The following is a 14,209-nucleotide window of genomic DNA, read 5'->3' as shown; positions in this document are numbered from 1 at the left end:
AAGCACATATTTTGCATGCAAAAGAATGTTAATTCTAAGAATGATGATTCTAATGCAAAGCCTATGTTAGTCTTGAAGTTTAACGAAACTTTTTATTGAAATGAGGTTGCGACCTCTTGTGACTGAATCACTAATTGACACAACCTCGATTTTTTCATATGGAAGATAAGGCAAACGTACGATACCAACATGGATATGAGTCTCGCTTCATCGGGAGTCAGTTAAACACTATCTCATCGGAGTGCGCTTTCAAAATAAACCCTACTTCAGTTAGGACTTTTAAGGGTTGTAACTTGGCCAGGTTCACGGTTTTGGAAACAAAGGATTTTTTAGGCTCAAAATTATTTGGTGCCCACCCCCTTCATGATGTTCTCCAATCCTATGTTCAGTTAACTTGACGTGAGTGTTCATTCCTCACAAGGAATTTGGAGTGGTTGAGGAATCAATGAGGTTCTTTGGACATGGCGGTCGCTCACCCTTTATTCTTTTGATTAGTTGTCACACGACTTTGTTCTTGCTTGGCAATTTCATCATCTTTTTTTTTTCTTTTTCCATTTTCTTTTCATCTCTTTTTTTTTTTCGCCATTTTTTTTTGCTCTCTTTTTTTTGAACAAGTCGTGTGACCTCGCATAGTCTTTGATTCGTTGGAGGTGATCGCGACCGCCTCACTCCTTTGATTTGATAAAGGATTACCATTGTGGTGTCGTCATCTCTTGATGTAATAAGGATAGTCATTGTGGTTTTGACATTCCTCAACCTTTTGAAGGATAACCATTGTTGTATCCTTAGATGCATACCCTTTTGGTGAGTTTTGAACACTCGATCAGGTTAAATGAACACTACCCTTCCCCAAGGTTAAAATAAGGGTTTTTATGATTTAGAAAAAAAACTCCTACTTCAAGGCTCAAGGGGGTTAACGAGGGTCTATCTCCCTTATATCTCCGGTGTTTGGGGATTTGAAATAATGCCTGTACATCCTCAGTAGGGTTTTATTTAAAAACACATGGTTAGAGATTTTGCATTTTATTTTTCATCATTCTCCCTCTGCTCTTTGCCTAAGCAAGCGATTAGTAATGTTGGTATCGTAATGCCCAAAACATTTATGAGTGAAAACGAATGGATTTCTTCAAGACAAACATAAACAATGTATTATTATTTTCATTCAGAAATTAACAAGCTTTTACATGCTATAAACGCTTAAACAAACAATGAAATGTTACAAATGAGAATGCAATAAAGAAACTAAATGAATGCCATTGTTGAGGAGACTTGACTCCGTCTGGACTTATTGATCTTGAATACTTTTTGCAGTTCTTTCCAAACACTTCAGATTACTCCAAAAGAGAACTCCAACGAAGTCACCCATGAGTCGTAAACTTTTGCCTTGCTTTAGGGATTCGAGCAATGCGAGTGATGCAATGCTCAAGATAAGAGTACGTCTTGCTTATCCCTCGTGCGGGAGCCCCAAGCATAGATGTTGTAGAAGTATTCATTATCAAAAGTGGAGGAACCTTGCATGGTCATCAAACTGAGAACTTGTTTGTTGCAAAGAGAACTCAAACACCAACTGAAACACCAACCTCCACGGATACAACTGAGCATAAGAACCTTGAGACGCTTCTACAAAACATTATTGATTCCTTTTTTTTTGGAGAAGATTATGACAAAGTTGCTCGAGAATTTGTGGTGCTTTTATTATTATCATACCAACCAACTCAGACAAGGAAGTAGTTTTCAACAAAATAGGGAATACTGAAGTGAGAATACGGAAATGAAATGATGATTGCCAATGTTGAGGAGCCTTGACTCCATTTGGGCTTATTCTTCTTTTTTTTTTGTGATACTTTCTGGAATACGGGCATTCACTTATGCATGAACTCTTCGTTTTATGCGCAGGCCATTTGGAGTGAATGATATTACCTTGGAGTCAATGAGATCTTGGACTTTGTGTTTCAGAATATTACAATCCTCAGTTGAATGTCCAGATGTCCCAGAATGGTACTCACACCTTGCATTTAAGTCATATCCTTGAGGAATTGGTATTGGAGGGGGCTTAAACTCCCTTAGTTGGACCAAAGAATCCTTGAGCAAATGGGAAAGCAGCTGACCATAGGTCATAGGAATTGGGTCAATCCTTCTTGGTGGTCTCCTTGGCATTTGTAGACCCTGCTGATGGCAATGATTCCAGTACCCATTCTGTTCAGGTGTCTTCCTCTTTTGACCTGACTGTGAAACAAATTGAGGCTGATGAGGTGGGAAGCCTGGAACCTAAGATGGTGCATTATGCTTCTGATTTGAAGTAGATCTGACATAGAAGTATGAATCAACCTTTTCTTCCACCGCAATTGGAACCCCATTTCCTCGAACAAACATACCCTCAGGGGTGAACAAAATCACTTTTGAATCAATGAGATCTTGAACTTGATGTTTCAGTGCCCTACAATGCTCAACATCATGACCAGGTGCCCCAGAATGGAACTCACATCGAGCATTGGCATCAAAGTTGGGGGGAAGCTTTTCAGGCGTAGCCAATTCTCGTAGCTCAACCAACTGAAGCTCCAACAAACGAGGAAGTAACTGAGCGTAAGGCATCGGGATAGGATTGAGAATTCTCTGAGGTATCTTAGGCTTTTTCCCACACATTTGGCCTCCTTGAAGAACAGATTGGCATGGAGGTAATGGCACATGGAGTTGAGAAGGAACTTCCTGAGGTATTCCATGAGTGGGAAGGGATCCTACTGAAGAGAAGGGATCAGCAACTTCTGTTACAGCAGTAGGAACAACATCCCCTTCCTTCCTTAATACCGTCTTCAGAACTTCCATGACCAAGCTCAATTGAGTCTTCAACTGACTATTCTCTTCTTTTAGTGCATCCTGATTATGGACCAAGTCTTGCATCTCCAACATAAAATGACCCATTTGTTCCCTCATCTCATCCATTTCCTCACGGAGTTGTTCCATAGTTGATTTTGGAGTCGTGGTGGTGAGAAGTCAAATTTGTTGTTGATCTGGAAATCTGAAGAGAAAGGGTCCCATAAGTATCTGAGAGAACCATGAAATGCATGATAGTATGAATGCATGTTTCGTTTATGAGAGATCCTAAAGTCTTTTCACACTTTTTGTTCTCTTTTGGAATCAAAGCTTTTTTGTTTTATTTTTGTATAGAATATCTTTTCTTTTCTTTTCCTTTTTTTTTTTTTGCTTTTCTATTTCTTTTTTTTTTCTTTTCATTCCTTTTTCGAAAATAGACTTTAGGATCCCTCACAAATGAAGTGGGTGAAACAATGATGTTATGCAATGCAAAGGCATGTGATCAAGGTCCATATAATCTTAGTAACCACTACACAATCCTCTGAATAACTGATGTAAAACCTCTGTACAGGCCAAATGTCACAGGATCAAAGGTTCGACGCCCTTTTTGAAATACCAGAAAATCAAGCACCATGAGAACAGACCAAATAAAGGTTCGACCTCAACTATGAAGAAGCAATGGTATGTAGGAGCCAAGGTTTCCTGTCCCACCCCAATCTCACGGGTATGTAGTCTAGACACGGACAAGTGGTCCCTAATGGTCACTAGGGTCTACAGTTCCCATGGGGTACAAAGTGTTTGAGGCAACAAGCGTGCCAGACACAGTGTTCCATGAAAGAACCTCGCCCAGCTGTGGTACCTCATATTGAACTCATCCATAGCAAGCGCTACGGTAGTCAACATGAGCATCCACGCTAATCCTATGTGTCACTTGGCCTGGGTAGTGGGCCTTTTACCTCATACAAACCCCCCACCTGCAAAACAGAACAGAAGACCCCAAGGAACACAAAATATAATCCATATGCATGATGCAAACAGAAATAAACATGATATGCAAGCAGAAAATAAACATGCAAACATATATACAAGATATAGACATGAAACAAATAAACACCCAATAAAATAAAACAAACGAAGGCTAGGATCGACTTGCTTAGGTTGTCCCCAGCAGAGTCGCCAGCTGTCGCACGCTCGCGAAAAATGAACAGAGTCGCCACCAATATATTTATCCCATAAGGGAAAGGAATATCAGAAAACCTAACAAAGGAAGGAACAGGGTCTTGCGACCAGAGAATCAAGGTACGGAAGTCGGTTACGCGAGGGGAAGGTATTAGCACCCCTCGCGCCCATCGTACTCGATGGTATCCACCTATGTTTGTTTCTATCTAAAGGGTGTGTACTATGTCTATGTCTATATGTGAATGAATGCAAAAGAAATACGGGGAAAAGAAGGAATTATTTACAAGTGTGCTCGTTCAAGCCCCGCGACTTGATGCCTACGTATCCTTTTCAGGAATCAGAGCGCCGTAGTTCGGCTCACGATTTTTGTTTGTTTTTGTGTTTTTTAGTTGGGCGGCGTTAACGTTCGCGCTCTTGCACAAGGGGACAGCCTAGGATGCAATGGAGCGGAAATAACGGTGCCCTTAAGAAAGCGAGAGAAGAGAGAGAGAGAGAGTTTGAGTGTTTCGAGGAAATCCCTTAAGCAAGGGAAACTCGAGTTACTCTTTGGTTTGTGTTTTTTAGAGGTTGGGAACTTACGCCTGAATGGAACCCTTAAGCAAGGGAGCCACAAGCACTCGAACATCCCTTAAGCAAGAGAAGTTACAAGCTTCCATTCCCTTTTTATTAGTCAAAGTATTTATTAGTCATTTTTTATGAGTTTTCTTGGCATTTTTTAAGGGAAATTTATTCAAGTATTTTTAGATGTTTTATGGTTGAAAAGAAAGAGAACTAGCCTAAGAAAACTAGCCTAATATGAGTGAGGAATTCTACTTATTATTATCATGGTTTCTACCTAAGGTTAGGATTTAAAAGAAGCATGAAAAATAAAGCGGTAAGTAGAATATTGAAAGTGGCATGGAAAGAACAATCCAAAATATAGCACAAGAAATGAATTAACAAAACTATCATTTTTATGGTTTTTATGAGAGAAATGAGTTCAAAAAGATTAGTGGGACCAAGATTAATTCCTAATAAAGTGATCTAAAATCTAACAAGGAAATTTTTAATGATTTTATTGTTTTTAGAACTTAAAAAATGTGGCAAAAAGGTGTGATTCTAAATGTTATTATTATCCAAAAAAAAAATCTAATGAGAAAATTAGGGTTTTTATTGTTTTATAAAAAGGGGATTAATAACCAAAAACTATGTCAACAAGAGAACACGTGGTCAGGGGATGCAAAATAGAAAATGATGGTGTGTTTTAGGAACTGGGCGAAGGCCCAAAGGATAGGCCCAGGAGGGGGCGTTTTTGTTCAGTTTCTCAGCATAACAAAAAAGGTGTGATGGGCCACATGGGGTGTAGGAAGTAGCAATTCGTGAGCCCAAGGTTTGTGATGATCCAACAGATTCATTCGTTTTCAAGTAAAAAACATATGATATCAAAAATAGAAAAAACGAAAAAATACATACGGAAAGAGGATTTAGGGTTACCTCGATGGAGATCCTCAAATTGCTTCACTCAACGAAATCGGCGGCGTTCTTCTCCCACCTCCGGCCGAAGACTCTTAGCGCCACCGTGAACCCATCGCCAACCCTCTCACCTTGTTCATCCTCGTCTCTTTCCACTACCTCAAGTCCGTTCGAAGACCATCTCAGCTCAGCCTCTAAAATCGCCCTAATACTCGATATGCAGAAGGAGGCGAAGATTGAGAAGTTCAGATACGGTGCCCTCAAGCTTCGTCGCGAATTAAACGCAAAGTCTTGAAGAAGAACCTCGGTTTGAGTCGAAGGCAAAGATGACGATTGCGAACTGAGGTAACGTGCCCTCAGAGCTTTACTCTCTTCTTGATTTTTTTTCTTCTTCTTCTTCTTTTCGAATTCTTCTTTTGCTTTGGATTTCTGTTGAGCGTGTGATCAGTATGAGGTCGAGTTGTTGTTTGTTGCTGACGAGGATTGCAGAGTTTCGAGGGAGCGATGATTATGGCGTGGAGGTTGGTGAATGATTGAAGATGAGAGTGGCTGAGGAATAGCGTAGTAGGAGAGTGAAATGGTGAGGTAGGGATGTTGAGTGTTGAGGGATTGAGGTTAAGCCCAGGTTTGGTTCAGAGCTTGATGCAGGCTCTGAGCAACCTTGATGGTGAGCTCTGAGTGAAAGGAAGGGAATTGAGAACAGGATTTGCACTGAGGTTTTACACTTCTCCTTTCAAAGTCTGCAAGCGAGACAATGAAGAAGGCTGGTGATAGTGCTTCCAGGTCCCCCTCTGCAGGTGAGTGGAGCTGACTTTTTATATGGGCAATGATTGGGTAATGATGATGAATCCTTGAATGTGGGACCTAAAATATGATTGCAATGAGTTTTTTTTGATTTCTTGAATGTGGGACTAAGTTTTATTTAGTGTATATATGGAAAAACTGACTGTTATGATTTTGTTGTTGTTGTAGGTTGGAATGTGGCAAGGGCCTGAAGGGTGGATAGGAAGCAAGCAGAACACCATTTTGGATTAGTATAGGAGCTGTTGGTGAGTGATTCTATTATGAAGTTCTGAAAACAATTAGTAGGAGCTGGCTGTTAGTTTATGGTTAGTTATGGTAGATTTGTTACACTGTTATAGCTTGGACTGGAAATTAATGGCTAGGAATTTCGAAAGGTTAGTTTTCTGTTGTATAGGTTAGATGGAGGTTAGTTGGGAAATGCTAGTTAACAGGAATTAGCATGTTAATTGATCTGCTAAAACAGTTAGTGACTTGTTCTGGTTTTATCTGTTGGTTTTGCAGGGTACTCGTGGATCATATTGGAATGGTTGAATCAAGGGCTCGGCGAACATCTATCTGCTGTACATGAAGCTGGGCTGGTGACAAGATTGAGCGCAATGTGGGTCTTGGGGAATTTTCGGGGCAGTTTTGAATATGGTAAGTTTGTATGGTAAAAACCTCAGAACTGTTATAGTCAATGTTAATTGAATGTACGTCGGTTGCGAATGAGAAGGCATGTGGTTAATGGTGAGGTGAGTTAGAGTGTATGGTAAAAAAGATTCAGTTTTGCAACAGTTAGGATATAGCTGTTAGTGGTTAATTCGAACATGGTTTTGGAAGGTTTAGAAATAATTGGAAATGATTTAGTAGTGGTTTTGTATGGTTTAGCGCGGAACTGTTTTGAAATTTAGTATGGATGCATTCTTGAACTGAGTTTTTGAATTGGTTTTGAGTAATATGAGTGTGGATTTTGCAGGGGTACTGATATGTGTTTATTTTGGTAGTATGTGTATGCAAGTCTGTTTTGGTCAGTTTAATTAGTAGTTTTTTATGATGTGAAAATTGGCTAAACTGAATATGGTAACAGGGCCGGTTTTGATATGTCAAGGAGTTAATAGGCTGCAATGGGTTTTAGAATGATTGATTAATTGGGAGGGAATTAGGAAATCTGTTAGTAAGGTTTAGAATTGCTAGTACTTGTAAAGGGTTCATTGAATGTGTATGGCAGCAGGTTTTTGGTTTGAAGGATGCATGTTTTCTTTTGAATTGTTAATGATGTTAGGATGAGTTTATGAATGGAAACTTATATGATAGGTCGCAACGTCTCCTTGTCAATTGCGATCCGGTTTTGGTTTATTTCTGTTTTCGGACTGACGCGGATTCAAACTTATTTGTTTTTTCTTTGCTAGTGCAGGTTCGAAACTGTAGTGCAGCCCGCTTCGTGCATGGATAGAGTTTATCTTGGAGATATTGTCTTGTGCAAGCTTGTTTCGGCCCCGGATTTTGTAGCAAATCATGAAGGAATAAGCTTTGAAGATGGATGTATAGGATGTAGGACCTTCTTTTTAATGTAGTTTTATAGGGATATTTGAAATGAAGTCGAAATGATGTAATGGACACTGTTTGTGGAATTATCTTATTACTGCTCATGAGTTGCTTGAAGATTGGTATGAAATGGGTTCTATTTGTGAATGATGCATAAGGCTTGAAGTGTGTGAGTTTATAATGTGAGAGATGTGGTATGAAGTGTTATGTAACTGTTTTTTATTGTGAATGTAAGGCTGTTAAGAGGTGGCAGCTTAATGAAAGGCTTGAGGATGTGAAGTAAAATTAGGAACAATAGGCTAACAATGTTTTTTTTTTTGGTGTGATTCTTTTGTGGTTTGATTTTGTAATGGGATTTTGGATTTTTAAATGATGAATGGTGTGGTGGATTTCGAATTAGAATTTGATGAATGTTGAGTGATATTTGCAACTTGGTCCTTTGAATGGCCTTGAACTTGTAATAGCTTGAATGTAATGGTTGAGTGAATATTGATGGAATTTTATGGATATTTGTATGAGTTGGAATTGTAATGATCTTGAATCCTAATGGATGCCTTTGGTGTCTTGGATAACGTTTGAATCCCTTCTCCTTTTAATGTGTACCAATTAAAACTCCAATGATTTTCAAATTTGTAGCTTGAATCCATAGCACCAACGAACATGTTGAAGGACGTGATCGCCAATCCTTAGACTCGAAACAAACACCATATTTCTCATCCAACCCTTTGCAAATAGCTACAATAATTGACTTGAAGATGAACCAACTTGATGAAATGAAACCCAATGAATCCACACCTTTCTCTTGCGTAAGAACCAAAACCAATGGTTTGCAATCCATGTAATTGAGTAGCCTAATGTCCCAAATGATAGTAAAACCAAACTTGAACCTAGTTGCAAAAGACGATGAAGACCAACTCAATAAAGCCTTTGATAATGACATAAACCCTAATCTGCTCCAAGTCCTTGATCCCAAGCCTAGCTTATTGATTAATTAATGCATGAGTTATGTTAGTGACCTAATGGGAGGTGTGTACATGAGACTATGAAATGCATGAGCTTAAGCCAGATAAAATCGAAAGGGTAGGACAAATTTGGGGTATGACAGACGTAGATCATTTGATCGAACTAGACAAGCAAACTTTTTGTCTTTCTCGCCTTATTTTTATCTTCTTCGGCTAAATTATTTGTTTATTGGTTATTATTGTTGAAGACTATTTATTTTGGTTGCTACTATTCTTTGTTCCCACACATCAAATTCCTTGATGTGAATTAAAGCTTATCAATTTCACAACAATTTTAATATAAATATAAGATTATAAGTGACATGTCCATTTTATAACCAAAAAAAAATAAAAAAAATTGTAGGTGTTGTGATTCGAAGTTTGCCACTCCAGGTATTTTTTTTACTCCGGTTGTTAGGTTTGACCGTCGTGAAATGTCTTTTAAAAAATAACAAATTAAAAATGCCTAAAAATGAATTATTACTGCAGTTGACTAAATGACTATAGTAAGATGATCTTACAAAATATATATTTTGTGGTAGTGATTCTTTGTAAAACAACTTTGCCTCAAGGAATCATTATAATAGATCAACATCAAATCACGCCACCGTAAAGAATCAAACCTTCTTAAAATTGCATAACTTGATATTGTTAATTCTTCAATCAAATTCCCATAGCTAAATGCAAACTATTTTTTTTAAATGCCTCCGAGCTCCATTAATATACGCCATTTCCACTTACACAATAAATCACCATTAAAATTCTCAACACTGTTTACTCCTGATCCTCCTTCTTCATTGTTTTTACACGCATCTTCCAATTTTACCCATGCAATTTTTTTTATTCACACCACCCCATAAAAAAAAATTAAATTCCCACAATCGAGAGATTTATTTTCGGAATTTTAAAAAATGACAAAAAAAAATAGATACTACTAAGAGTGACATTTAGGCGATGTTTAGATATCAAGAAATGAACGGAGCGGAGGAGAATAAAGATATCATTTCATTGTTAGAAAATTTTAGGACGGAATAAGAAAAATTGTTCATTCCACCCAAATTGGCGGGAGTGAATATAGTGGTAATTGATGAAATGGAATGAAATTCATACCACTCAATTCCGTTCCGCTCCATCCAATTTTATAAATAATTCAAACAATAAAATACATTTCATTACATCCAATTCCACTCCGTTCCATCTGATTCTATTAATCCAAATAAAGCATCAATAACGTCACAATCCAACAGCAAACAACAAACAAATGAAGACTCCTCCAACATTGCATCTTAGAAAAGTGGACTCTGCTTGTTTAAAATAGTCATTTAATGTAACCCAAAAATGTTGCTTTTAAGAAAACTAGTAAAGGACCCGTGCGCCCGCACGGGTCACGTAAAGTCGGTATAAATATTAAATAAATATAATATAGTTATGGTTAAAGAATTCTATTAAAATATATATTAATTAAGCGAAATAATTTCTTCAATAATGATTATCATATCAATATTAATTTAATTTATCAATTTTTAGTTGTTTTCAATGATGATATTTATGTTGGATAAAAAATAAAATAATATTAGAGATAATTAATTATTATTGTTGATTACAATTTTAACTCTGAAAAAATATAATTCTTGATAAAAAGTAAAAAAATAAATAAAAATTGAGATAATGTAGTTATTATGTACTATCATTATCAACAATTTTTATGGCTCCCACCCCTAGTATGTCTACCCGCCTTTTTTTCCGCAGACGCACATTATCAATTTTTATGGGCTCCCACCCCTAGTATGTCTACCCGCCTTTTTATGAGCATGATTCAAATTGCAAATTTAAATTATCAAAATTAAAAATTTCAAAAAAAATTATAACATCTATATAAGTCAAGAAACAAAAAATAATGAAATGACATATTATAATTCAATGCAACACATTATGAGATTTAACTTTAAATATATATTTAATTTGATTTACCAAAGAAAAATTTGTACAAAAGATGTATATTATTAATATTAATGTTACTTATCACATATATGTCGTTAATTTCTCATATTTTTGTTAGCTACTCATACCGAATCAAAAATACTAATGTAATGGAATAAAAAAAACAAAAATATTTAATTCAAATTGCATATCCAATAACAAAAATAAATAAGTTATTAAATAAAAAATAACTTATAATTTTATTTATAATCTTAACAGAAAAAGATTTATACCAACTCTTTCTTTATATTTGATATATTTAATGAAATGAATATAAATTAGAATTAATGTCAAATATTTTTTTTATAGATATTAAAGAAATGAATATAAATTATAATTAATGTCAACTATTTTCAATGGGAAAGATACAATAATGCGTATTGAAAGGTGTTATATGCGTTTAATTTTTAATTTTTAATTCTATACAAAATCTTTTTTGTATGTTTATTTACAATTATTTTATACTGATTCCTCTATTTGAATTTGAATTATGTCAAGGTACTATATATTTGTTGATATTGTATGAAAGGTAGAGAGTTATATGAATTTCACTTTTTATGATTAATTGACCGTAATGATTACTTTTAGATATTGGAATTGATTGGAAAACTTGTAGCATGCAAAAGAAATAATGATTGTTTTTAGATATTGTCAAATATTAAAGACATAAGGCATGCTAATATGAGTTGATGATGAAAAACGACAATTGAAGGCATGAAAATCGGATTAAAATATTTGTTTAAACTTGGACATGAAATTAATTTTGGTAGACATCGATTTTCTTATTATGATAGTAGTTATTATAATAGTAGATCAATTATTTCTTAAAAAATATTAATAATTGCAAATGTTAAAAAAGAAGACTAATTATTATCACCTAAAACTACATATTTCCAATGACATTTTCTTCAAACTTCTAATTAAAAAAGACTATTAATTATTACCACCTACAACTAAAACCTACTACAACTAAAATCTACCTCTATTGGGTCATTTACTTTTTCACCATATGGATGAACGTATATCAGATCAGTATATCAGATCAATCTATTTTTTTGTCTAACAGGTTCAGTTTAATCAATGACAAAGGATTGCGATAAAATAAAATAAAACTATTTAATATTTTATTAAATAAATTAGGATTGGAAAACAAAACAAAAAAGTTAATTGTGTGAATTTTTTTAGCCATAAATAACTTTTAGAGATATTATTATTATTATATATTAATTTTAAAAATATTATTATTTCTATGATTAGTAATTTGGGACTGTTAACTCAACATAATATTTTTATTATGTTGATTAATGTATAATTGTTATTAATAAGCTCTTAATGTTGATTATTATGAAAATTTAATGAAAAATGAGACTGTTCTCCCATCGAACCATCTCCATTTTTTTTTTGTTAATGTCCTTGATGCAGTCAAATTTTTTACTCTTTGTCACTGGAAAAAAATTACATTAATAAATAAAAGGCAAGTAAACCAAACGTAGAGGTTGGTGTGAATCATAAATCTACTATAAATCGAAACAAAATTTTGATGAATGAATAGAGTGGGAATTCAAAAGGTTAATTTTCTGTTTCTAATATGTTAATTTCTTTAACCGAGAAAAACTGTTGGAAGTATAATAGGATTTGGGAAAAGACTTTAGGTCAAATATGATTAAATATGATTAATATATATTTAAAGTAATAAATAACATTGTGCGGAAGAAATTAGAAAGGACTGTGGTTCAAAAGCGGTGTTTGTGACTCTTCTTTTTTCATGTGCGACCTTTCTGTTAAAAAATAATGCATTTAAGACTTGTTAGATACAATTAACATTGAGAATCAAAATAATTAAATTGGAAAAAGAAAAAAAGAAATGAAGCGTGCTTGAATTATTTGAAACATAAATATTTGGCACGTAAAGAGTAACATAATAAAAATGGTAATAATTTAATTGGAAGTTTATATATACAGTATGCTTGTCTAATTTATATTACATATTTTATTTTTGGTGAAATTTTTATATGAGAGAATCGTAGTCAAACTCTCCCGTGAAATCTTATGCTTCCTTTTGAAACTTTACGTGAGAAAATTGCAATCCCAATTTTAAACTCTCCCGTGAAATTCATGTATCAATTTTTTTTCAATTAAATATATTAAAAGTTTTTTTTTAAAGAATTAAATATGAGCATGTACACTACTTATATATAATATTTTTATAAATAATAAATAAATATATAATAGTTGATATCTTAGCCTTTTGTTTTAAATATAAAAAAGAAATAAATTTGTGTCTTTCATAAAAAAAATTGTTTATTCATCAATCATAATTCTCTCATGTTTTTTAATAAAAACAAATATATGTATCAACTTTTAGAATAAATGTTAACATCTTATCATAAATAAATGCTAACATTTTTTCATGTCAATTTTATTTTTATTTGTATCATGTAATAATAATATATATCATTTTTTATCAGGTATATGATATTTTTATTTAAATAATTTATAAAAGAAATCATACTTAATTGATTGAAACAATTTTTTATAGAAGCAAATTATTGTTGCCTATAAAATTATAATGTAATGGAATACAATTTATATTTATTATTATATATTAAATATAAATTTAAATTTTAGATGATCCACTCACTATAGAATCTCCATTTTAAATTTCTTCCCTTTGATTTTAATTTTTTTAAAATATATTTCATTAATAATAATAATAATATTAATTGAATGATGGACATACGATATTCACATTCTCATAGATGAACATACAATTAAAAATAGTTAATATATTATTTTTTTTAAAAGAATATCACAAATAAATCAAATTGATAGATGGTTAAAAAAATATTACTACATCCCATTAATAGAATAATTATTTTACAGGGACTCATTTCCCATTATCCCATATCCACCCATTATATATTTTTATTATAATAATGAGTGGTTAGAAAAATATTACTACAATCCTTTCATAAAATCTACGTTTAGAAATTGTAATTACGTTTAAGGGTAATGAAAAAATCCTTTAAAACAATAGAATAATTATACTCAATTATGTAATAAAAAAAAACATCAAAATGGTAGGGTATAGTATCAATTATTTACTTATTTATAAGGCTTGTAATCTATATATAAACAACATATTGCAATACAATTAAACATATTTAAACCTCATTATTTATCTTCAATTATATATTCCATCTCATTTATATCAGGTTAGTTAAAATATTAAATATCATTTAATTGATTTAATAATTATTTTATTAGAGTAATTGGAATTTTTATTAAAAGATGTTGGTGTTTAACTTGTAGTAATGAAATATTAATAATCATATTCATAATCACATCATAGAAATCAAAAATAGCCTTCAACTTGCAAAAGATTTAAAAAGCCATCTGCATTAATTCGTATAGGCTCCACCACTATTAACAGGCCATTGAAAATCGACATAATAATG

Source organism: Vicia villosa, linkage group LG6 (genome assembly GCF_029867415.1).
Source record: "Vicia villosa cultivar HV-30 ecotype Madison, WI linkage group LG6, Vvil1.0, whole genome shotgun sequence".
Classification (NCBI taxonomy): Eukaryota; Viridiplantae; Streptophyta; class Magnoliopsida; order Fabales; family Fabaceae; genus Vicia; species Vicia villosa.
Note: the sequence above shows the minus strand (reverse complement) of the source record.